This window comes from Biomphalaria glabrata, chromosome 14 (assembly GCF_947242115.1).
Source record: "Biomphalaria glabrata chromosome 14, xgBioGlab47.1, whole genome shotgun sequence".
Lineage (NCBI taxonomy): Eukaryota > Metazoa > Mollusca > Gastropoda > Planorbidae > Biomphalaria > Biomphalaria glabrata.
The window spans coordinates 34,963,997-34,991,132 of NC_074724.1; the positions used below are offsets into that span (position 1 = coordinate 34,963,997).

The following is a 27,136-nucleotide window of genomic DNA, read 5'->3' on the forward strand; positions in this document are numbered from 1 at the left end:
CAGGTCTTTGACCTCTGCACTTAATGTGGTGATGAAAATGTATTTGCAATTCCCAGTGAAATCATTCTTTGAGTGCTTAAAAAAGAAATTCGTACAGATGTATAACTGTGTTAGACGTCTTTATTTATATTCCGATTGAACGTTTGTAACAATAATTAAGTCACACTCAATGAACATATGAACGTGTCCATCAAAGGAAATATCGCCGCTCGTGATGCAACTCACACTAATCAACATTTGCACTTGCAGACCAACTAAATAGTTGCGGAGAAAACACATTTAATTGATGACTTTACTAAGTATAGCTTAGGACTTTCCAAAAGCGAAGACCGGACTCTTTAGCCATCTTCGTGTTCATAGGAATCATTAAGGGAGGACTTTTAAAAGCGAAGACTGGACTCCTTAGCCATCTTCGTGTTTATAGGAATGATTAACGGATGAATTTTAAAAGCGAAGACTGGACTCCTTAGCCATCTTCGTGTTTATAGGAATGATTAATGGAGGAATTTTAAAAGCGAAGACTGGGCTCCTTAGCCATCTTCGTGTTCATAGGAATGATTAATGGAGGAATTTTAAAATTGAAGACTGGGCTCTGCAGCCATCTTCATGTTTAAAGGATGTAGTTGAGGATTTTTTTTCAAAGAAGATCGGTCTCCATGACCATCTTCGTTATAATAGGAAAGGATATTGTATTAATTTTTGAAAAATTGAGGATTTTTAGCTGAGGACTAGATGTAGTAATATAGTCATCAATTGAATTGTTGATCCAAGACGAAATAGTTGGTTATGTCTGTGTGCATTTGTAGACAACCCAGCAGTGCACATCCTTTTTCTTGTTTTGCTTTTTTTCACGTGCTACAATGCCTTGGATAAAGCATCATCATAACTTGGAATGTTAAAAGGCATTAAAAAAAAAACTCATAGAAGAAAGAGTTTGTAAAATAACCGGTTCTTTCGGTTCAGTTGAATAATAGTTGGGACATAATTAGTTGAGTGCAAGCTTTGATGCTGTCAACCTCTCAACATTAGTTGAGGCCGAAGGTTTGTGAGGCTGTTAGCCCTCAAACTGTCTACTTGTAGACCACCTTCAAATACAGTAAAGCGCGACGTATTCGTTGAAAGCACGCTGCGCTCAGTTCAAATCTTGATGAACGAGCGGTCAACAAGTGGCCAAACAGGAGTCAGTCGGCAGCTGATTCAGCCTCCAACATTAGTTGGAGCCGAAGTTTGTGAGGCTGATAAAGCCCTCAAACGGGCTACTTGTTAGACCACCTTCAAACTATAGTTTGAACCTGATGCCATCGTGTGGTCCCGTTATGCTCCGTGTAGCTTGATGATTGGTCGGTCTACAAGTGCGAACGGTTGTCAGTGAAAAAGGCGAGCATGAAACTTTTTTTTGGGCTCCAGCTATTCAACTGATACACGTTTGCAAAACAAAAGTTCAAAAAAAAAGATGAAAATATAAGCTATCAGATATATGATGATTGTGCAGGAACAGTTGGGATTGTCGTTTGTATCACGCTTATCTCTTATCCATTGAGACACTGAAGTGATGTAACTAGTGAGGTTTTGTAACAACTTTATTGAATTGTAATCTACAAACATTTGTGTACAAATGTGTGATAATCAGCAGGTCTTTGAGCTCTGCACTTAATGTGGTGATGAAAATGTATTTGCAATTCCCAGTGAAATCATTCTTTGAGTGCTTAAAAAAGAAATTCGTACAGATGTATAACTGTGTTAGACGTCTTTATTTATATTCCGATTGAACGTTTGTAACAATAATTAAGTCACACTCAATGAACATATGAACGTGTCCATCAAAGGAAATATCGCCGCTCGTGATGCAACTCACACTAATCAACATTTGCACTTGCAGACCAACTAAATAGTTGCGGAGAAAACACATTTAATTGATGACTTTACTAAGTATAGCTTAGGACTTTCCAAAAGCGAAGACCGGACTCTTTAGCCATCTTCGTGTTCATAGGAATCATTAAGGGAGGACTTTTAAAAGCGAAGACTGGACTCCTTAGCCATCTTCGTGTTTATAGGAATGATTAACGGAGGAATTTTAAAAGCGAAGACTGGACTCCTTAGCCATCTTCGTGTTTATAGGAATGATTAATGGAGGAATTTTAAAAGCGAAGACTGGGCTCCTTAGCCATCTTCGTGTTCATAGGAATGATTAATGGAGGAATTTTAAAATTGAAGACTGGGCTCTGCAGCCATCTTCATGTTTAAAGGATGTAGTTGAGGATTTTTTTTCAAAGAAGATCGGTCTCCATGACCATCTTCGTTATAATAGGAAAGGATATTGTATTAATTTTTGAAAAATTGAGGATTTTTAGCTGAGGACTAGATGTAGTAATATAGTCATCAATTGAATTGTTGATCCAAGACGAAATAGTTGGTTATGTCTGTGTGCATTTGTAGACAACCCAGCAGTGCACATCCTTTTTCTTGTTTTGCTTTTTTTCACGTGCTACAATGCCTTGGATAAAGCATCATCATAACTTGGAATGTTAAAAGGCATTAAAAAAAAAACTCATAGAAGAAAGAGTTTGTAAAATAACCGGTTCTTTCGGTTCAGTTGAATAATAGTTGGGACATAATTAGTTGAGTGCAAGCTTTGATGCTGTCAACCTCTCAACATTAGTTGAGGCCGAAGGTTTGTGAGGCTGTTAGCCCTCAAACTGTCTACTTGTAGACCACCTTCAAATACAGTAAAGCGCGACGTATTCGTTGAAAGCACGCTGCGCTCAGTTCAAATCTTGATGAACGAGCGGTCAACAAGTGGCCAAACAGGAGTCAGTCGGCAGCTGATTCAGCCTCCAACATTAGTTGGAGCCGAAGTTTGTGAGGCTGATAAAGCCCTCAAACGGGCTACTTGTTAGACCACCTTCAAACTATAGTTTGAACCTGATGCCATCGTGTGGTCCCGTTATGCTCCGTGTAGCTTGATGATTGGTCGGTCTACAAGTGCGAACGGTTGTCAGTGAAAAAGGCGAGCATGAAACTTTTTTTTGGGCTCCAGCTATTCAACTGATACACGTTTGCAAAACAAAAGTTCAAAAAAAAAGATGAAAATATAAGCTATCAGATATATGATGATTGTGCAGGAACAGTTGGGATTGTCGTTTGTATCACGCTTATCTCTTATCCATTGAGACACTGAAGTGATGTAACTAGTGAGGTTTTGTAACAACTTTATTGAATTGTAATCTACAAACATTTGTGTACAAATGTGTGATAATCAGCAGGTCTTTGACCTCTGCACTTAATGTGGTGATGAAAATGTATTTGCAATTCCCAGTGAAATCATTCTTTGAGTGCTTAAAAAAGAAATTCGTACAGATGTATAACTGTGTTAGACGTCTTTATTTATATTCCGATTGAACGTTTGTAACAATAATTAAGTCACACTCAATGAACATATGAACGTGTCCATCAAAGGAAATATCGCCGCTCGTGATGCAACTCACACTAATCAACATTTGCACTTGCAGACCAACTAAATAGTTGCGGAGAAAACACATTTAATTGATGACTTTACTAAGTATAGCTTAGGACTTTCCAAAAGCGAAGACCGGACTCTTTAGCCATCTTCGTGTTCATAGGAATCATTAAGGGAGGACTTTTAAAAGCGAAGACTGGACTCCTTAGCCATCTTCGTGTTTATAGGAATGATTAACGGATGAATTTTAAAAGCGAAGACTGGACTCCTTAGCCATCTTCGTGTTTATAGGAATGATTAATGGAGGAATTTTAAAAGCGAAGACTGGGCTCCTTAGCCATCTTCGTGTTCATAGGAATGATTAATGGAGGAATTTTAAAATTGAAGACTGGGCTCTGCAGCCATCTTCATGTTTAAAGGATGTAGTTGAGGATTTTTTTTCAAAGAAGATCGGTCTCCATGACCATCTTCGTTATAATAGGAAAGGATATTGTATTAATTTTTGAAAAATTGAGGATTTTTAGCTGAGGACTAGATGTAGTAATATAGTCATCAATTGAATTGTTGATCCAAGACGAAATAGTTGGTTATGTCTGTGTGCATTTGTAGACAACCCAGCAGTGCACATCCTTTTTCTTGTTTTGCTTTTTTTCACGTGCTACAATGCCTTGGATAAAGCATCATCATAACTTGGAATGTTAAAAGGCATTAAAAAAAAAACTCATAGAAGAAAGAGTTTGTAAAATAACCGGTTCTTTCGGTTCAGTTGAATAATAGTTGGGACATAATTAGTTGAGTGCAAGCTTTGATGCTGTCAACCTCTCAACATTAGTTGAGGCCGAAGGTTTGTGAGGCTGTTAGCCCTCAAACTGTCTACTTGTAGACCACCTTCAAATACAGTAAAGCGCGACGTATTCGTTGAAAGCACGCTGCGCTCAGTTCAAATCTTGATGAACGAGCGGTCAACAAGTGGCCAAACAGGAGTCAGTCGGCAGCTGATTCAGCCTCCAACATTAGTTGGAGCCGAAGTTTGTGAGGCTGATAAAGCCCTCAAACGGGCTACTTGTTAGACCACCTTCAAACTATAGTTTGAACCTGATGCCATCGTGTGGTCCCGTTATGCTCCGTGTAGCTTGATGATTGGTCGGTCTACAAGTGCGAACGGTTGTCAGTGAAAAAGGCGAGCATGAAACTTTTTTTTGGGCTCCAGCTATTCAACTGATACACGTTTGCAAAACAAAAGTTCAAAAAAAAAGATGAAAATATAAGCTATCAGATATATGATGATTGTGCAGGAACAGTTGGGATTGTCGTTTGTATCACGCTTATCTCTTATCCATTGAGACACTGAAGTGATGTAACTAGTGAGGTTTTGTAACAACTTTATTGAATTGTAATCTACAAACATTTGTGTACAAATGTGTGATAATCAGCAGGTCTTTGACCTCTGCACTTAATGTGGTGATGAAAATGTATTTGCAATTCCCAGTGAAATCATTCTTTGAGTGCTTAAAAAAGAAATTCGTACAGATGTATAACTGTGTTAGACGTCTTTATTTATATTCCGATTGAACGTTTGTAACAATAATTAAGTCACACTCAATGAACATATGAACGTGTCCATCAAAGGAAATATCGCCGCTTGTGATGCAACTCACACTAATCAACATTTGCACTTGCAGACCAACTAAATAGTTGCGGTGAAAACACATTTAATTGATGACTTTACTAAGTATAGCTTAGGACTTTCCAAAAGCGAAGACCGGACTCTTTAGCCATCTTCGTGTTCATAGGAATCATTAAGGGAGGACTTTTAAAAGCGAAGACTGGACTCCTTAGCCATCTTCGTGTTTATAGGAATGATTAACGGAGGAATTTTAAAAGCGAAGACTGGACTCCTTAGCCATCTTCGTGTTTATAGGAATGATTAATGGAGGAATTTTAAAAGCGAAGACTGGGCTCCTTAGCCATCTTCGTGTTCATAGGAATGATTAATGGAGGAATTTTAAAAGTGAAGACTGGGCTCTGCAGCCATCTTCATGTTTAAAGGATTTAGTTGAGGATTTTTTTTCAAAGAAGATCGGTCTCCATGACCATCTTCGTTATAATAGGAAAGGATATTGTATTAATTTTTGAAAAATTGAGGATTTTTAGCTGAGGACTAGATGTAGTAATATAGTCATCAATTGAATTGTTGATCCAAGACGAAATAGTTGGTTATGTCTGTGTGCATTTGTAGACAACCCAGCAGTGCACATCCTTTTTCTTGTTTTGCTTTTTTTCACGTGCTACAATGCCTTGGATAAAGCATCATCATAACTTGGAATGTTAAAAGGCATTAAAAAAAAAACTCATAGAAGAAAGAGTTTGTAAAATAACCGGTTCTTTCGGTTCAGTTGAATAATAGTTGGGACATAATTAGTTGAGTGCAAGCTTTGATGCTGTCAACCTCTCAACATTAGTTGAGGCCGAAGGTTTGTGAGGCTGTTAGCCCTCAAACTGTCTACTTGTAGACCACCTTCAAATACAGTAAAGCGCGACGTATTCGTTGAAAGCACGCTGCGCTCAGTTCAAATCTTGATGAACGAGCGGTCAACAAGTGGCCAAACAGGAGTCAGTCGGCAGCTGATTCAGCCTCCAACATTAGTTGGAGCCGAAGTTTGTGAGGCTGATAAAGCCCTCAAACGGGCTACTTGTTAGACCACCTTCAAACTATAGTTTGAACCTGATGCCATCGTGTGGTCCCGTTATGCTCCGTGTAGCTTGATGATTGGTCGGTCTACAAGTGCGAACGGTTGTCAGTGAAAAAGGCGAGCATGAAACTTTTTTTTGGGCTCCAGCTATTCAACTGATACACGTTTGCAAAACAAAAGTTCAAAAAAAAAGATGAAAATATAAGCTATCAGATATATGATGATTGTGCAGGAACAGTTGGGATTGTCGTTTGTATCACGCTTATCTCTTATCCATTGAGACACTGAAGTGATGTAACTAGTGAGGTTTTGTAACAACTTTATTGAATTGTAATCTACAAACATTTGTGTACAAATGTGTGATAATCAGCAGGTCTTTGACCTCTGCACTTAATGTGGTGATGAAAATGTATTTGCAATTCCCAGTGAAATCATTCTTTGAGTGCTTAAAAAAGAAATTCGTACAGATGTATAACTGTGTTAGACGTCTTTATTTATATTCCGATTGAACGTTTGTAACAATAATTAAGTCACACTCAATGAACATATGAACGTGTCCATCAAAGGAAATATCGCCGCTCGTGATGCAACTCACACTAATCAACATTTGCACTTGCAGACCAACTAAATAGTTGCGGAGAAAACACATTTAATTGATGACTTTACTAAGTATAGCTTAGGACTTTCCAAAAGCGAAGACCGGACTCTTTAGCCATCTTCGTGTTCATAGGAATCATTAAGGGAGGACTTTTAAAAGCGAAGACTGGACTCCTTAGCCATCTTCGTGTTTATAGGAATGATTAACGGAGGAATTTTAAAAGCGAAGACTGGACTCCTTAGCCATCTTCGTGTTTATAGGAATGATTAATGGAGGAATTTTAAAAGCGAAGACTGGGCTCCTTAGCCATCTTCGTGTTCATAGGAATGATTAATGGAGGAATTTTAAAATTGAAGACTGGGCTCTGCAGCCATCTTCATGTTTAAAGGATCTAGTTTTGGATTTTTTTTCAAAGAAGATCGGTCTCCATGACCATCTTCGTTATAATAGGAAAGGATATTGTATTAATTTTTGAAAAATTGAGGATTTTTAGCTGAGGACTAGATGTAGTAATATAGTCATCAATTGAATTGTTGATCCAAGACGAAATAGTTGGTTATGTCTGTGTGCATTTGTAGACAACCCAGCAGTGCACATCCTTTTTCTTGTTTTGCTTTTTTTCACGTGCTACAATGCCTTGGATAAAGCATCATCATAACTTGGAATGTTAAAAGGCATTAAAAAAAAAACTCATAGAAGAAAGAGTTTGTAAAATAACCGGTTCTTTCGGTTCAGTTGAATAATAGTTGGGACATAATTAGTTGAGTGCAAGCTTTGATGCTGTCAACCTCTCAACATTAGTTGAGGCCGAAGGTTTGTGAGGCTGTTAGCCCTCAAACTGTCTACTTGTAGACCACCTTCAAATACAGTAAAGCGCGACGTATTCGTTGAAAGCACGCTGCGCTCAGTTCAAATCTTGATGAACGAGCGGTCAACAAGTGGCCAAACAGGAGTCAGTCGGCAGCTGATTCAGCCTCCAACATTAGTTGGAGCCGAAGTTTGTGAGGCTGATAAAGCCCTCAAACGGGCTACTTGTTAGACCACCTTCAAACTATAGTTTGAACCTGATGCCATCGTGTGGTCCCGTTATGCTCCGTGTAGCTTGATGATTGGTCGGTCTACAAGTGCGAACGGTTGTCAGTGAAAAAGGCGAGCATGAAACTTTTTTTTGGGCTCCAGCTATTCAACTGATACACGTTTGCAAAACAAAAGTTCAAAAAAAAAGATGAAAATATAAGCTATCAGATATATGATGATTGTGCAGGAACAGTTGGGATTGTCGTTTGTATCACGCTTATCTCTTATCCATTGAGACACTGAAGTGATGTAACTAGTGAGGTTTTGTAACAACTTTATTGAATTGTAATCTACAAACATTTGTGTACAAATGTGTGATAATCAGCAGGTCTTTGACCTCTGCACTTAATGTGGTGATGAAAATGTATTTGCAATTCCCAGTGAAATCATTCTTTGAGTGCTTAAAAAAGAAATTCGTACAGATGTATAACTGTGTTAGACGTCTTTATTTATATTCCGATTGAACGTTTGTAACAATAATTAAGTCACACTCAATGAACATATGAACGTGTCCATCAAAGGAAATATCGCCGCTCGTGATGCAACTCACACTAATCAACATTTGCACTTGCAGACCAACTAAATAGTTGCGGAGAAAACACATTTAATTGATGACTTTACTAAGTATAGCTTAGGACTTTCCAAAAGCGAAGACCGGACTCTTTAGCCATCTTCGTGTTCATAGGAATCATTAAGGGAGGACTTTTAAAAGCGAAGACTGGACTCCTTAGCCATCTTCGTGTTTATAGGAATGATTAACGGAGGAATTTTAAAAGCGAAGACTGGGCTCCTTAGCCATCTTCGTGTTTATAGGAATGATTAATGGAGGAATTTTAAAATTGAAGACTGGGCTCTGCAGCCATCTTCATGTTTAAAGGATGTAGTTGAGGATTTTTTTTCAAAGAAGATCGGTCTCCATGACCATCTTCGTTATAATAGGAAAGGATATTGTATTAATTTTTGAAAAATTGAGGATTTTTAGCTGAGGACTAGATGTAGTAATATAGTCATCAATTGAATTGTTGATCCAAGACGAAATAGTTGGTTATGTCTGTGTGCATTTGTAGACAACCCAGCAGTGCACATCCTTTTTCTTGTTTTGCTTTTTTTCACGTGCTACAATGCCTTGGATAAAGCATCATCATAACTTGGAATGTTAAAAGGCATTAAAAAAAAAACTCATAGAAGAAAGAGTTTGTAAAATAACCGGTTCTTTCGGTTCAGTTGAATAATAGTTGGGACATAATTAGTTGAGTGCAAGCTTTGATGCTGTCAACCTCTCAACATTAGTTGAGGCCGAAGGTTTGTGAGGCTGTTAGCCCTCAAACTGTCTACTTGTAGACCACCTTCAAATACAGTAAAGCGCGACGTATTCGTTGAAAGCACGCTGCGCTCAGTTCAAATCTTGATGAACGAGCGGTCAACAAGTGGCCAAACAGGAGTCAGTCGGCAGCTGATTCAGCCTCCAACATTAGTTGGAGCCGAAGTTTGTGAGGCTGATAAAGCCCTCAAACGGGCTACTTGTTAGACCACCTTCAAACTATAGTTTGAACCTGATGCCATCGTGTGGTCCCGTTATGCTCCGTGTAGCTTGATGATTGGTCGGTCTACAAGTGCGAACGGTTGTCAGTGAAAAAGGCGAGCATGAAACTTTTTTTTGGGCTCCAGCTATTCAACTGATACACGTTTGCAAAACAAAAGTTCAAAAAAAAAGATGAAAATATAAGCTATCAGATATATGATGATTGTGCAGGAACAGTTGGGATTGTCGTTTGTATCACGCTTATCTCTTATCCATTGAGACACTGAAGTGATGTAACTAGTGAGGTTTTGTAACAACTTTATTGAATTGTAATCTACAAACATTTGTGTACAAATGTGTGATAATCAGCAGGTCTTTGACCTCTGCACTTAATGTGGTGATGAAAATGTATTTGCAATTCCCAGTGAAATCATTCTTTGAGTGCTTAAAAAAGAAATTCGTACAGATGTATAACTGTGTTAGACGTCTTTATTTATATTCCGATTGAACGTTTGTAACAATAATTAAGTCACACTCAATGAACATATGAACGTGTCCATCAAAGGAAATATCGCCGCTTGTGATGCAACTCACACTAATCAACATTTGCACTTGCAGACCAACTAAATAGTTGCGGTGAAAACACATTTAATTGATGACTTTACTAAGTATAGCTTAGGACTTTCCAAAAGCGAAGACCGGACTCTTTAGCCATCTTCGTGTTCATAGGAATCATTAAGGGAGGACTTTTAAAAGCGAAGACTGGACTCCTTAGCCATCTTCGTGTTTATAGGAATGATTAACGGAGGAATTTTAAAAGCGAAGACTGGACTCCTTAGCCATCTTCGTGTTTATAGGAATGATTAATGGAGGAATTTTAAAAGCGAAGACTGGGCTCCTTAGCCATCTTCGTGTTCATAGGAATGATTAATGGAGGAATTTTAAAAGTGAAGACTGGGCTCTGCAGCCATCTTCATGTTTAAAGGATTTAGTTGAGGATTTTTTTTCAAAGAAGATCGGTCTCCATGACCATCTTCGTTATAATAGGAAAGGATATTGTATTAATTTTTGAAAAATTGAGGATTTTTAGCTGAGGACTAGATGTAGTAATATAGTCATCAATTGAATTGTTGATCCAAGACGAAATAGTTGGTTATGTCTGTGTGCATTTGTAGACAACCCAGCAGTGCACATCCTTTTTCTTGTTTTGCTTTTTTTCACGTGCTACAATGCCTTGGATAAAGCATCATCATAACTTGGAATGTTAAAAGGCATTAAAAAAAAAACTCATAGAAGAAAGAGTTTGTAAAATAACCGGTTCTTTCGGTTCAGTTGAATAATAGTTGGGACATAATTAGTTGAGTGCAAGCTTTGATGCTGTCAACCTCTCAACATTAGTTGAGGCCGAAGGTTTGTGAGGCTGTTAGCCCTCAAACTGTCTACTTGTAGACCACCTTCAAATACAGTAAAGCGCGACGTATTCGTTGAAAGCACGCTGCGCTCAGTTCAAATCTTGATGAACGAGCGGTCAACAAGTGGCCAAACAGGAGTCAGTCGGCAGCTGATTCAGCCTCCAACATTAGTTGGAGCCGAAGTTTGTGAGGCTGATAAAGCCCTCAAACGGGCTACTTGTTAGACCACCTTCAAACTATAGTTTGAACCTGATGCCATCGTGTGGTCCCGTTATGCTCCGTGTAGCTTGATGATTGGTCGGTCTACAAGTGCGAACGGTTGTCAGTGAAAAAGGCGAGCATGAAACTTTTTTTTGGGCTCCAGCTATTCAACTGATACACGTTTGCAAAACAAAAGTTCAAAAAAAAAGATGAAAATATAAGCTATCAGATATATGATGATTGTGCAGGAACAGTTGGGATTGTCGTTTGTATCACGCTTATCTCTTATCCATTGAGACACTGAAGTGATGTAACTAGTGAGGTTTTGTAACAACTTTATTGAATTGTAATCTACAAACATTTGTGTACAAATGTGTGATAATCAGCAGGTCTTTGACCTCTGCACTTAATGTGGTGATGAAAATGTATTTGCAATTCCCAGTGAAATCATTCTTTGAGTGCTTAAAAAAGAAATTCGTACAGATGTATAACTGTGTTAGACGTCTTTATTTATATTCCGATTGAACGTTTGTAACAATAATTAAGTCACACTCAATGAACATATGAACGTGTCCATCAAAGGAAATATCGCCGCTTGTGATGCAACTCACACTAATCAACATTTGCACTTGCAGACCAACTAAATAGTTGCGGTGAAAACACATTTAATTGATGACTTTACTAAGTATAGCTTAGGACTTTCCAAAAGCGAAGACCGGACTCTTTAGCCATCTTCGTGTTCATAGGAATCATTAAGGGAGGACTTTTAAAAGCGAAGACTGGACTCCTTAGCCATCTTCGTGTTTATAGGAATGATTAACGGAGGAATTTTAAAAGCGAAGACTGGACTCCTTAGCCATCTTCGTGTTTATAGGAATGATTAATGGAGGAATTTTAAAAGCGAAGACTGGGCTCCTTAGCCATCTTCGTGTTTATAGGAATGATTAATGGAGGAATTTTAAAAGCGAAGACTGGGCTCCTTAGCCATCTTCGTGTTCATAGGAATGATTAATGGAGGAATTTTAAAATTGAAGACTGGGCTCTGCAGCCATCTTCATGTTTAAAGGATCTAGTTTTGGATTTTTTTTCAAAGAAGATCGGTCTCCATGACCATCTTCGTTATAATAGGAAAGGATATTGTATTAATTTTTGAAAAATTGAGGATTTTTAGCTGAGGACTAGATGTAGTAATATAGTCATCAATTGAATTGTTGATCCAAGACGAAATAGTTGGTTATGTCTGTGTGCATTTGTAGACAACCCAGCAGTGCACATCCTTTTTCTTGTTTTGCTTTTTTTCACGTGCTACAATGCCTTGGATAAAGCATCATCATAACTTGGAATGTTAAAAGGCATTAAAAAAAAAACTCATAGAAGAAAGAGTTTGTAAAATAACCGGTTCTTTCGGTTCAGTTGAATAATAGTTGGGACATAATTAGTTGAGTGCAAGCTTTGATGCTGTCAACCTCTCAACATTAGTTGAGGCCGAAGGTTTGTGAGGCTGTTAGCCCTCAAACTGTCTACTTGTAGACCACCTTCAAATACAGTAAAGCGCGACGTATTCGTTGAAAGCACGCTGCGCTCAGTTCAAATCTTGATGAACGAGCGGTCAACAAGTGGCCAAACAGGAGTCAGTCGGCAGCTGATTCAGCCTCCAACATTAGTTGGAGCCGAAGTTTGTGAGGCTGATAAAGCCCTCAAACGGGCTACTTGTTAGACCACCTTCAAACTATAGTTTGAACCTGATGCCATCGTGTGGTCCCGTTATGCTCCGTGTAGCTTGATGATTGGTCGGTCTACAAGTGCGAACGGTTGTCAGTGAAAAAGGCGAGCATGAAACTTTTTTTTGGGCTCCAGCTATTCAACTGATACACGTTTGCAAAACAAAAGTTCAAAAAAAAAGATGAAAATATAAGCTATCAGATATATGATGATTGTGCAGGAACAGTTGGGATTGTCGTTTGTATCACGCTTATCTCTTATCCATTGAGACACTGAAGTGATGTAACTAGTGAGGTTTTGTAACAACTTTATTGAATTGTAATCTACAAACATTTGTGTACAAATGTGTGATAATCAGCAGGTCTTTGACCTCTGCACTTAATGTGGTGATGAAAATGTATTTGCAATTCCCAGTGAAATCATTCTTTGAGTGCTTAAAAAAGAAATTCGTACAGATGTATAACTGTGTTAGACGTCTTTATTTATATTCCGATTGAACGTTTGTAACAATAATTAAGTCACACTCAATGAACATATGAACGTGTCCATCAAAGGAAATATCGCCGCTCGTGATGCAACTCACACTAATCAACATTTGCACTTGCAGACCAACTAAATAGTTGCGGAGAAAACACATTTAATTGATGACTTTACTAAGTATAGCTTAGGACTTTCCAAAAGCGAAGACCGGACTCTTTAGCCATCTTCGTGTTCATAGGAATCATTAAGGGAGGACTTTTAAAAGCGAAGACTGGACTCCTTAGCCATCTTCGTGTTTATAGGAATGATTAACGGAGGAATTTTAAAAGCGAAGACTGGGCTCCTTAGCCATCTTCGTGTTCATAGGAATGATTAATGGAGGAATTTTAAAATTGAAGACTGGGCTCTGCAGCCATCTTCATGTTTAAAGGATGTAGTTGAGGATTTTTTTTCAAAGAAGATCGGTCTCCATGACCATCTTCGTTATAATAGGAAAGGATATTGTATTAATTTTTGAAAAATTGAGGATTTTTAGCTGAGGACTAGATGTAGTAATATAGTCATCAATTGAATTGTTGATCCAAGACGAAATAGTTGGTTATGTCTGTGTGCATTTGTAGACAACCCAGCAGTGCACATCCTTTTTCTTGTTTTGCTTTTTTTCACGTGCTACAATGCCTTGGATAAAGCATCATCATAACTTGGAATGTTAAAAGGCATTAAAAAAAAAACTCATAGAAGAAAGAGTTTGTAAAATAACCGGTTCTTTCGGTTCAGTTGAATAATAGTTGGGACATAATTAGTTGAGTGCAAGCTTTGATGCTGTCAACCTCTCAACATTAGTTGAGGCCGAAGGTTTGTGAGGCTGTTAGCCCTCAAACTGTCTACTTGTAGACCACCTTCAAATACAGTAAAGCGCGACGTATTCGTTGAAAGCACGCTGCGCTCAGTTCAAATCTTGATGAACGAGCGGTCAACAAGTGGCCAAACAGGAGTCAGTCGGCAGCTGATTCAGCCTCCAACATTAGTTGGAGCCGAAGTTTGTGAGGCTGATAAAGCCCTCAAACGGGCTACTTGTTAGACCACCTTCAAACTATAGTTTGAACCTGATGCCATCGTGTGGTCCCGTTATGCTCCGTGTAGCTTGATGATTGGTCGGTCTACAAGTGCGAACGGTTGTCAGTGAAAAAGGCGAGCATGAAACTTTTTTTTGGGCTCCAGCTATTCAACTGATACACGTTTGCAAAACAAAAGTTCAAAAAAAAAGATGAAAATATAAGCTATCAGATATATGATGATTGTGCAGGAACAGTTGGGATTGTCGTTTGTATCACGCTTATCTCTTATCCATTGAGACACTGAAGTGATGTAACTAGTGAGGTTTTGTAACAACTTTATTGAATTGTAATCTACAAACATTTGTGTACAAATGTGTGATAATCAGCAGGTCTTTGACCTCTGCACTTAATGTGGTGATGAAAATGTATTTGCAATTCCCAGTGAAATCATTCTTTGAGTGCTTAAAAAAGAAATTCGTACAGATGTATAACTGTGTTAGACGTCTTTATTTATATTCCGATTGAACGTTTGTAACAATAATTAAGTCACACTCAATGAACATATGAACGTGTCCATCAAAGGAAATATCGCCGCTTGTGATGCAACTCACACTAATCAACATTTGCACTTGCAGACCAACTAAATAGTTGCGGTGAAAACACATTTAATTGATGACTTTACTAAGTATAGCTTAGGACTTTCCAAAAGCGAAGACCGGACTCTTTAGCCATCTTCGTGTTCATAGGAATCATTAAGGGAGGACTTTTAAAAGCGAAGACTGGACTCCTTAGCCATCTTCGTGTTTATAGGAATGATTAACGGAGGAATTTTAAAAGCGAAGACTGGACTCCTTAGCCATCTTCGTGTTTATAGGAATGATTAATGGAGGAATTTTAAAAGCGAAGACTGGGCTCCTTAGCCATCTTCGTGTTCATAGGAATGATTAATGGAGGAATTTTAAAAGTGAAGACTGGGCTCTGCAGCCATCTTCATGTTTAAAGGATTTAGTTGAGGATTTTTTTTCAAAGAAGATCGGTCTCCATGACCATCTTCGTTATAATAGGAAAGGATATTGTATTAATTTTTGAAAAATTGAGGATTTTTAGCTGAGGACTAGATGTAGTAATATAGTCATCAATTGAATTGTTGATCCAAGACGAAATAGTTGGTTATGTCTGTGTGCATTTGTAGACAACCCAGCAGTGCACATCCTTTTTCTTGTTTTGCTTTTTTTCACGTGCTACAATGCCTTGGATAAAGCATCATCATAACTTGGAATGTTAAAAGGCATTAAAAAAAAAACTCATAGAAGAAAGAGTTTGTAAAATAACCGGTTCTTTCGGTTCAGTTGAATAATAGTTGGGACATAATTAGTTGAGTGCAAGCTTTGATGCTGTCAACCTCTCAACATTAGTTGAGGCCGAAGGTTTGTGAGGCTGTTAGCCCTCAAACTGTCTACTTGTAGACCACCTTCAAATACAGTAAAGCGCGACGTATTCGTTGAAAGCACGCTGCGCTCAGTTCAAATCTTGATGAACGAGCGGTCAACAAGTGGCCAAACAGGAGTCAGTCGGCAGCTGATTCAGCCTCCAACATTAGTTGGAGCCGAAGTTTGTGAGGCTGATAAAGCCCTCAAACGGGCTACTTGTTAGACCACCTTCAAACTATAGTTTGAACCTGATGCCATCGTGTGGTCCCGTTATGCTCCGTGTAGCTTGATGATTGGTCGGTCTACAAGTGCGAACGGTTGTCAGTGAAAAAGGCGAGCATGAAACTTTTTTTTGGGCTCCAGCTATTCAACTGATACACGTTTGCAAAACAAAAGTTCAAAAAAAAAGATGAAAATATAAGCTATCAGATATATGATGATTGTGCAGGAACAGTTGGGATTGTCGTTTGTATCACGCTTATCTCTTATCCATTGAGACACTGAAGTGATGTAACTAGTGAGGTTTTGTAACAACTTTATTGAATTGTAATCTACAAACATTTGTGTACAAATGTGTGATAATCAGCAGGTCTTTGACCTCTGCACTTAATGTGGTGATGAAAATGTATTTGCAATTCCCAGTGAAATCATTCTTTGAGTGCTTAAAAAAGAAATTCGTACAGATGTATAACTGTGTTAGACGTCTTTATTTATATTCCGATTGAACGTTTGTAACAATAATTAAGTCACACTCAATGAACATATGAACGTGTCCATCAAAGGAAATATCGCCGCTCGTGATGCAACTCACACTAATCAACATTTGCACTTGCAGACCAACTAAATAGTTGCGGAGAAAACACATTTAATTGATGACTTTACTAAGTATAGCTTAGGACTTTCCAAAAGCGAAGACCGGACTCTTTAGCCATCTTCGTGTTCATAGGAATCATTAAGGGAGGACTTTTAAAAGCGAAGACTGGACTCCTTAGCCATCTTCGTGTTTATAGGAATGATTAACGGAGGAATTTTAAAAGCGAAGACTGGACTCCTTAGCCATCTTCGTGTTTATAGGAATGATTAATGGAGGAATTTTAAAAGCGAAGACTGGGCTCCTTAGCCATCTTCGTGTTCATAGGAATGATTAATGGAGGAATTTTAAAATTGAAGACTGGGCTCTGCAGCCATCTTCATGTTTAAAGGATCTAGTTTTGGATTTTTTTTCAAAGAAGATCGGTCTCCATGACCATCTTCGTTATAATAGGAAAGGATATTGTATTAATTTTTGAAAAATTGAGGATTTTTAGCTGAGGACTAGATGTAGTAATATAGTCATCAATTGAATTGTTGATCCAAGACGAAATAGTTGGTTATGTCTGTGTGCATTTGTAGACAACCCAGCAGTGCACATCCTTTTTCTTGTTTTGCTTTTTTTCACGTGCTACAATGCCTTGGATAAAGCATCATCATAACTTGGAATGTTAAAAGGCATTAAAAAAAAAACTCATAGAAGAAAGAGTTTGTAAAATAACCGGTTCTTTCGGTTCAGTTGAATAATAGTTGGGACATAATTAGTTGAGTGCAAGCTTTGATGCTGTCAACCTCTCAACATTAGTTGAGGCCGAAGGTTTGTGAGGCTGTTAGCCCTCAAACTGTCTACTTGTAGACCACCTTCAAATACAGTAAAGCGCGACGTATTCGTTGAAAGCACGCTGCGCTCAGTTCAAATCTTGATGAACGAGCGGTCAACAAGTGGCCAAACAGGAGTCAGTCGGCAGCTGATTCAGCCTCCAACATTAGTTGGAGCCGAAGTTTGTGAGGCTGATAAAGCCCTCAAACGGGCTACTTGTTAGACCACCTTCAAACTATAGTTTGAACCTGATGCCATCGTGTGGTCCCGTTATGCTCCGTGTAGCTTGATGATTGGTCGGTCTACAAGTGCGAACGGTTGTCAGTGAAAAAGGCGAGCATGAAACTTTTTTTTGGGCTCCAGCTATTCAACTGATACACGTTTGCAAAACAAAAGTTCAAAAAAAAAGATGAAAATATAAGCTATCAGATATATGATGATTGTGCAGGAACAGTTGGGATTGTCGTTTGTATCACGCTTATCTCTTATCCATTGAGACACTGAAGTGATGTAACTAGTGAGGTTTTGTAACAACTTTATTGAATTGTAATCTACAAACATTTGTGTACAAATGTGTGATAATCAGCAGGTCTTTGACCTCTGCACTTAATGTGGTGATGAAAATGTATTTGCAATTCCCAGTGAAATCATTCTTTGAGTGCTTAAAAAAGAAATTCGTACAGATGTATAACTGTGTTAGACGTCTTTATTTATATTCCGATTGAACGTTTGTAACAATAATTAAGTCACACTCAATGAACATATGAACGTGTCCATCAAAGGAAATATCGCCGCTTGTGATGCAACTCACACTAATCAACATTTGCACTTGCAGACCAACTAAATAGTTGCGGTGAAAACACATTTAATTGATGACTTTACTAAGTATAGCTTAGGACTTTCCAAAAGCGAAGACCGGACTCTTTAGCCATCTTCGTGTTCATAGGAATCATTAAGGGAGGACTTTTAAAAGCGAAGACTGGACTCCTTAGCCATCTTCGTGTTTATAGGAATGATTAACGGAGGAATTTTAAAAGCGAAGACTGGACTCCTTAGCCATCTTCGTGTTTATAGGAATGATTAATGGAGGAATTTTAAAAGCGAAGACTGGGCTCCTTAGCCATCTTCGTGTTCATAGGAATGATTAATGGAGGAATTTTAAAAGTGAAGACTGGGCTCTGCAGCCATCTTCATGTTTAAAGGATTTAGTTGAGGATTTTTTTTCAAAGAAGATCGGTCTCCATGACCATCTTCGTTATAATAGGAAAGGATATTGTATTAATTTTTTAAAAATTGAGGATTTTTAGCTGAGGACTAGATGTAGTAATATAGTCATCAATTGAATTGTTGATCCAAGACGAAATAGTTGGTTATGACTGTGTGCATTTGTAGACAACCCAGCAGTGCACATCCTTTTTCTTGTTTTGCTATTTTGCACGTGCTACAATGCCTTTGATAAAGCATCATCATAACTTGGAATGTTAAAAGGCATTAAAAAAAACTCATAGAAGAATGAGTAAGTAAACTAACCGGTTCTTTCGGTTCAGTTTATTTTCTTCTTCTTCTTCATCGTTCTCATTGTTATGTTGGAGTGTTCATATGACTAGACCAATACATGAGATAAACTGCGCAGTGGTTTCCAAATCAGGGAGCTCTCCATGTAGTTTTCTTTCTATTGGGGTGATTTGGGGCCAATGTCTTATACGAGCCTCTTGGTAGAGATAGCAGTTTTTGAGGACGTGGTCGGCATTTTTTGGTGATACTCCACATGGGCAGATTTCACTGGTTCCAATTTTGAGCTTCCGGAACATGTGTTGTCGCATTCTGTTGTGTCTTGGGTCCTGAGTCGAAAGATTAGACGTTTGTCTTGTCGGGATAGCTTATAGTTAGCATCATCTTTCTTGTGATTTGGATGGGAGCGCGTCCATTTCTCATTTATTTTATCTACAATTAATTTCTTCATTTCTTCTGGATAGAGTGCAGAGTTTACTTGTGAGTTTGTTCTCCCACTCTTGGCGAGTGTGTCAGCCTTCTCATTTCCTGCTAGTTGTATGTGAGCTGGTATCCATTGAATAACAGTTTTTTTGCTGTTGTGGTTGAGCTTTGTAAGTGCTAGGGTTTGTAAAATAACCGGTTATTTCAGTTCAGTTAAATAATAGTTGGGACATAATTAGTTTTACCTGTCATATTTTCTTAGTTTAACATGTCATATTTTCTTAGTTAAGCCTGTCATTTTTTCTTAGTTATACCTGTCATAGTATCTTGTGTAGCATGTTTATCATTTGTAATGACTGGTATATTTTACTAGTACACCATTAACATATACTGGAAAAAATTCCAGTTCTACTTCAATATTATATACTGTAGCTTGAACTTCATTTGTATTAACATATGCTGGAAAAAATTCCAGTTCTAATTCAATATTATATACTGTAGCTTGAACTTCATTTGTATTAACATTATTACTTTGTTACCTATTCTGATTTCCGATTACTTATCTATTTCTTGGTACATTATATTTTTGGAGAATTAGATTCTTGTCTTTGATGTTGATAATAAATTTCTCTTTGGTGATTAAGATTCCAATAATATTGCTTTTAACAGGATGCATTTCTTTCTTTGTTCTCCTATTAATGAGTTAATAACACTCAAAAGTCTTGCCACTTAGTTTACAGATGAATATATTAGAACAAGACTCTTCATTGTAATTGCAAGTTTTACAGATAGTCTGAAAATAACTATGTATGTTATCAGTTTCTTTTAAGTCCCACATTTTTTGCCTATAGATAGTCTCTTTATGTTCACGCTTGGTAGTTTCTGTTTTGTCACCCTTGTTTCGACTTGCAGCTTTTATTTTTCAGTTTCTTTTTTTTGAACTTCTAATTCTTTGTCTGGTTTTGCTTTCTTTTAATTTCTTTCAACATCTAGTTGTATTTCTCTCTTCTCTTTGTGCTCTCGCCAACTCTTTCAATATCAGCTTACTTTTCTTTCCATTTATTTCAAAACATCTTTTTCTTCATCTTTAAGACCAAACAAGTCAGCAACTTTCTTTAGTTCAATATATCCATCCATGTATCTATTAATACTTATCAAATGTCCCAATGCATTCTGTACTTTTTTATAGATAATAATGATATCTAATATCTGTTATAGTTTACAATCACTGACAATATTATCAAGCCAATACTATTGTGATTAACATAACACACTCAATTGTCAACAATCTAATAATCAATGTCACAATCAATTATGTTTTTACAATATATTTTTTTTCATATAATTGTCCTAACAAGGAGAAAACAAAATTAATAAAATATTATAATTAAAAAAAAAATGTAACAAAATGTATACCAAAATGTTAAAATTATATAAATGATGATATGATGATGACTGAGTGTCCTTGCACTGAAAACTTTGATTAAATTGAGGAGGATTCAAACAACACATTGACCTCACTCTCTTACCCTAAAGCACATCCTGTTCCAAAAGCAAGATTGGGTCTATATATAAAAACAAACCAGCACAGCAGGAAAAAGACAGAGAAAATTTTAAAGAAATACTACATATACTTACAAATATCAATAACAATGACTTAAAGACCCCAAGAAATTGTGCACAATATTAATACAATGTAAACATTAAACAAAACAATAGTCTAAACACAAAAATCTACTAGTGTTAAATCTGTGACCCCTAAAACCTTAATTTCTGATCATATATATTTTACTATATATATAACACATTTAAGAAAAACAAAATGTAACAAGGACACAATATCAGTGATACCAAATTTTGACAAGAACACTACTGTCACCAGCATTCTAAATATAGAACATATACAAATTAAAAATGAAAATCAAAATTATCAGTAATATATTTCAATGCTGATTATCTTCCTGTAATGTCATTGAATACTAGCACTGATATAGCTCATCACTTTGAAGAGTGCTTCTTAATCTTTTCACTGTCCAACTTCAATAGAATGTATATATATATATATATATATATATATATACTTTTACTGCACAAAATTACTGACTGTTACTTGAGATATATATGATACATCAGCACAAAATTACTGCCTGTGTCAAAATTTACAATTACTGTCCAACTTTAATACAGTATATATATACTTGTACTGCACAAAATTACTATTATTTGATGAGATATATAATATACACAAATTTACTGTCTGCGTGTGTCAAAATTTACAATTACAGCTCAACTTCAGTACAATATATATACTTGTACTGCACAAAATTACTGACTTTACGTTATGAGAGATATAATATATATTGACACAAATGTACTATTATCCTGTCTGAAAATGTACAATTACAGTTCTTATTGTTACAGAATAATATGGCTAAATTGAAAACTTGGGCTCCAAAACATTTTAATGAGTGTAATCAATGATGAGAAATAAACAATTAAAAACGTAACAATTAGCAGCAGTCAATATCTGAATATCACAGCTTTACACAACTTGTACTTCAATCTGGTTCTCACCTTAACACTGCTGGCCCTCTACTGTGTCGGCCCGGCTTGACCCAATTGTGTTAAAAAACAGTCCAAAGTCAGCTAACCATATCACCATTGACCTACTTGGGGATTGTTTACATCATACATATATATATATATATACTTTTACTGCACAAAATTACTGACTGTTACTTGAGGTATATATGATACATCAGCACAAAATTACTGCCTGTGTCAAAATTTACAATTACTGTCCAACTTTAATACAATATATATACTTGTACTGCACAAAATTACTATTATTTGATGAGATATATAATATACACAAATTTACTGTCTGCGTGTGTCAAAATTTATAATTACAGTTCAACTTCAGTACAATATGTATACTTGTACTGCACAAAATTACTGACTTTACCTTATGAGAGATATAATTTATATTGACACAAATGTACTATTATCCTGTCTGAAAATGTACAATTACAGTTCTTATTGTTACAGAATAATACGGCTAAATTGAAAACTTGGGCTCCAAAACATTTTAATGAGTGTAATCAATGATGAGAAATAAACAATTAAAAACATAACAATTAGCAGCAGTCAATATCTGAATATCACAGCTTTACACAACTTGTACTTGAATCTGGTTCTCACCTTAACTCTGCTGGCCCTCTACTGTGTCGGCCTGGCTTGACCCAACTGTGTTAAAAAACAGTCCAAAGTCAGCTAACCATATCACCATTGACCTACTTGGGGATTGTTTAAATCATATATATATATATATATATATATATATATATATATATATATACACTTTTACTGCACAAAATTACTGACTGTTACTTGAGATATATATGATACATCAGCACAAAATTACTGCCTGTGTCAAAATTTACAATTACTGTCCAACTTTAATACAATATATATACTTGTACTGCACAAAATTACTATTATTTGATGAGATATATAATATACACAAATTTACTGTCTGCATGTGTCAAAATTTATAATTACAGTTCAACTTCAGTACAATATATATACTTGTACTGCACAAAATTACTGACTTTACCTTATGAGAGATATAATTTATATTGACACAAATGTACTATTATCCTGTCTGAAAATGTACAATTACAGTTCTTATTGTTACAGAATAATACGGCTAAATTGAAAACTTGGGCTCCAAAACATTTTAATGAGTGTAATCAATGATGAGAAATAAACAATTAAAAACATAACAATTAGCAGCAGTCAATATCTGAATATCACAGCTTTACACAACTTGTACTTGAATCTGGTTCTCACCTTAACTCTGCTGGCCCTCTACTGTGTCGGCCTGGCTTGACCCAACTGTGTTAAAAAACAGTCCAAAGTCAGCTAACCATATCACCATTGACCTACTTGGGGATTGTTTACATCATATATATATATATATATATATATATATATATATATATATATATACTTTTACTGCACAAAATTACTGACTGTTACTTGAGATATATATGATACATCAGCACAAAATTACTGCCTGTGTCAAAATTTACAATTACTGTCCAACTTTAATACACTATATATATACTTGTACTGCACAAAATTACTATTATTTGATGAGATATATAATATACACAAATTTACTGTCTGCGTGTGTCAAAATTTACAATTACAGTTCAACTTCAGTACAATATATATACTTGTACTGCACAAAATTACTGACTTTACGTTATGAGAGATATAATTTATATTGACACAAATGTACTATTATCCTGTCTGAAAATGTACAATTACAGTTCTTATTGTTACAGAATAATACGTCTGAATTGAAAACTTGGTCTCCAAAACATTTTAATGAGTGTAATCAATGATGAGAAATAAACAATTAAAAACGTAACAATTAGCAGCAGTCAATATCTGAATATCACAGCTTTACACAACTTGTACTTCAATCTGGTTCTCACCTTAACTCTGCTGGCCCTCTACTGTGTCGGCCCGGCTTGACCCAACTGTGTTAAAAAACAGTCCAAAGTCAGCTAACCATATCACCGTTGACCTACTTGGGGATTGTTTACATCATATATATATATATATATATATATATATATATATATATATATATATATATATATATATATATATATATATATATATATATATATATATATATATATATATATATATATATATACTTTTACTGCACAAAATTACTGACTGTTACTTGAGATATATATGATACATCAGCACAAAATTACTGCCTGTGTCAAAATTTACAATTACTGTCCAATTTTAATACAATATATATATACTTGTACTGCACAAAATGTATATAATATTATATACACACACACACATGTATATAATATTATACACACACACACATGTATATAATATTATACACACACACACATGTATATAATATTATACACACACACACATGTATATAATATTATACACACACACACATGTATATAATATTATATACACACAATGTATATAATATTATACACACACACACACACACATGTATATAATATTATATACACACACACACACATGTATATATTATACACACACACACACATGTATATATTATACACACACACACACATGTATATAATATTATACACACACACACATGTATGTAATACTATACACACACACACACACATGTATGTAGTATTATACACACACACACATGTATGTAATATTATAATACACACACACATGTATGTAATATTATATACACACATATGTAATATTATATATATATACACACACATATATATATATATATTATATATAAACACACACATATACATATACATATATATATGTTAGTTTTGATAACCGTTATAAATAAATATATATGATTTTCATTATTCTATATAATGTATAATCCACACTGTTTTTACAAATGTGTAGTCCTGTTTAGTACTCCCAGAACCACTTTAGTTTTTTCTGTTTCACTAGCAACATATGAATTTATGTTTGAAATGTTTAATTACACTTCTTTTTTACTGAACTTTAATTATTTTGTTTACAGATATCAAGCTACAAAATTAAATTCCAATTTTTTAGGTTCTCGCCTATATCTGCAATTTATATCTATATATTTAAGTTTTGTTACCTTGAACTCTCAAGTTTTTGTTACACAACTTTATATTTCAGATTCTTTTTGTTCTTCCTGAGGTTCGAATGTATCAGTTGTTTTTGTTGACAGATATCAAGGTACAGAAATAAGAATCTAATTTAGAGTTTTTAAAAGTTTGATTATTTCCAATATCTGCCAAAGTGTCTGCTAAATGTAACTAGTACTGATTAGAAACATGGTGATTGCAAAGTCTAACATATGGACAAGTAGGATGCTTGGGGCTTGATTCAGTGAAAGAATGTTGGACAAGCAGAAGTGTTATGGAGTGTGTGTGTGTGTGTGTTTTTTATGGTGACTGTGGAAAGAGGTTAGCGATTGGATGTGAATGATGCAAAAGTGGCATTGTCGTCACTTGGTCTTAGTTAGGAGAGACGACTCCAGAATGTAAGACTGAAAGGTTGTGTTATTGTAGTGAGTTAGATTGTAAGACATTTTATGACTTAAGTCTACTACATTTATTTCCTGTGATCACAAGTATTATAAATGTTCTATTTAGTATTGTTCACAAGGAAGTTATTCAAGTTAGTGTGAAGTTTTATTAGCTCAGATCTATTATGCCTTCAACAGTTTGTCTACCAGCAGTTTGGTGCTACAAGTCAACGACAGTCAACAACAACATGACTAAATTAAATAAAGCCATGTCTATTTCTACATCATTTTGTTCCTATTAACCTGTTGTTACTAACAACTAACTTGAAATGGGAGAGGTGAGTTATTATCTAAATCATGCTAAACTCCTCAAATTCTATAGAATTGCAGAGAACTGACATAAAACATAAAATGTGTATTCTAATTGTAACTTTTCCTGAACTGATCTCCTAGATTTTCATCATTTTTTTTCCTGAAGTCATTTCAGTTCTCAATTATTTTGTGCAACAAGTTACAAGAACAAATTCAAGCGAGAGAGGTCACTACACTAAGACTTTGTCTTCTCATAAGAATGGATGGCTGCCTGGTCATGTGGTATGTGTGCTGGACTAACGAGAGAGGTCACTACGCTAAGACTTTGTCTTCTCATAAGAATGGATAGCTGCCTGGTCATGTGGTATGTGCGCTGGACTGTGTGTGGTAATCTTGATGCTCATATCTTGCCTGATGCCATTTATTCTGCTGGACGTTTGGTCAAGGAAGTAGATTCTCTTCAACTCTCAAGGAACAATCAAAACAGGTCAAACATTTGACAAGAATATCAAGTGCAGTTTACATGTAAGTAATGTTGAAACATTATCTGATCTCATTTATGCATTCTTGAGGACAATCTGCTGCCACTAAACCAGTTACATCAGATCTGGACAAAGTGGTCGCCTCCTCTTCATTAAGGCTAGAACAGAAAGAGTTTATAACTCTTTTACTCCACTTTCTGTCAGGTGTTTTATGGTCATTTGTCACATCACAAAGAAGCTTAGTTTATTAAGCACTGGTTGTATATGACTGTGTGCTTTGTGTGTGAATGATGTTCCTGTTTACTTCTATATTATCATTGCTATAGCAGTAATCCTGAGGATAATGGTAATCAAACTGAATTTCTATGTTTTAATCTTATCTTAAACTTGGTAATCTGATCATTGCTTACATTTTCATTTTTTTAAAGTACATTCTTAAAGAAATACAATACTTTAGGATAGAAAAAGAAGAGCAAACAATATGGAGATTGGCTGGAGCCATATAAAGAAACTGAAATCAAATTAAAAAAAAAGGTATCAAGAAAAACATTAAAAAGCCTTTTTTGAAAAGACAATAACTCCATTATGCAGCTTATTGACCAATTTATTTTTTCGCTTAATATGAATGAATGCTGGATTAAAAAATTAAAGAATATTTTCTGAACCTTCTCCCCCCCCTCCTTCTCCCAGAGAAAGAATCCTGGTCAAGTGAATGTTTAGATCTAATACACTTTATAGTATGTTCCATTGAGCTTTAATTTGAGAGTAATCTTCCATTAAAAACATTAATTTATTCAACTCTTGAATCAATAATGCCTTTCATTAGAAATTCCTGTACATGATTATTTCAAAATGAATGTTATATCTAGAATCCTAGATATAGATCTCTTGCTAAATTTAAATTTACAGTTTTCCCCATGTGGCCAACGAGCTAGTAATTCTTTTCTCAAGTGTTAAATTTATAGGAAAATCGTTAGTCGTTTAAGATCAGCTGTCTGGGTTCCTGATCCAGGTTCCATGAACGAGTGAACTGAATAGAGGTGTTGTAAAAAGAATACGTGTA

The 27,136-nt window shown here is 35.9% G+C and overlaps 1 long non-coding RNA gene across 3 annotated transcripts in view; it reads left to right on the forward strand.

Moving 5' to 3' along the window:
- Positions 1 to 26,110, forward strand: part of LOC106063435 (uncharacterized) — a 38,438-nt gene extending 12,328 nt beyond the window's left edge. Inside the window, exons 6-8 of one of the 3 annotated variants that reach the window (XR_008774891.1) lie at positions 24,928 to 24,987; positions 25,478 to 25,617; positions 25,733 to 26,110. This is a non-coding gene — a long non-coding RNA (uncharacterized LOC106063435). The remainder of the gene's footprint in view (positions 1 to 24,927; positions 24,988 to 25,477; positions 25,618 to 25,732) is intronic. The other 2 variants (XR_008774890.1, XR_008774892.1) reach the window with 2 other exon arrangements.
- The last annotated feature ends 1,026 nt before the right edge of the window (positions 26,111 to 27,136 follow it).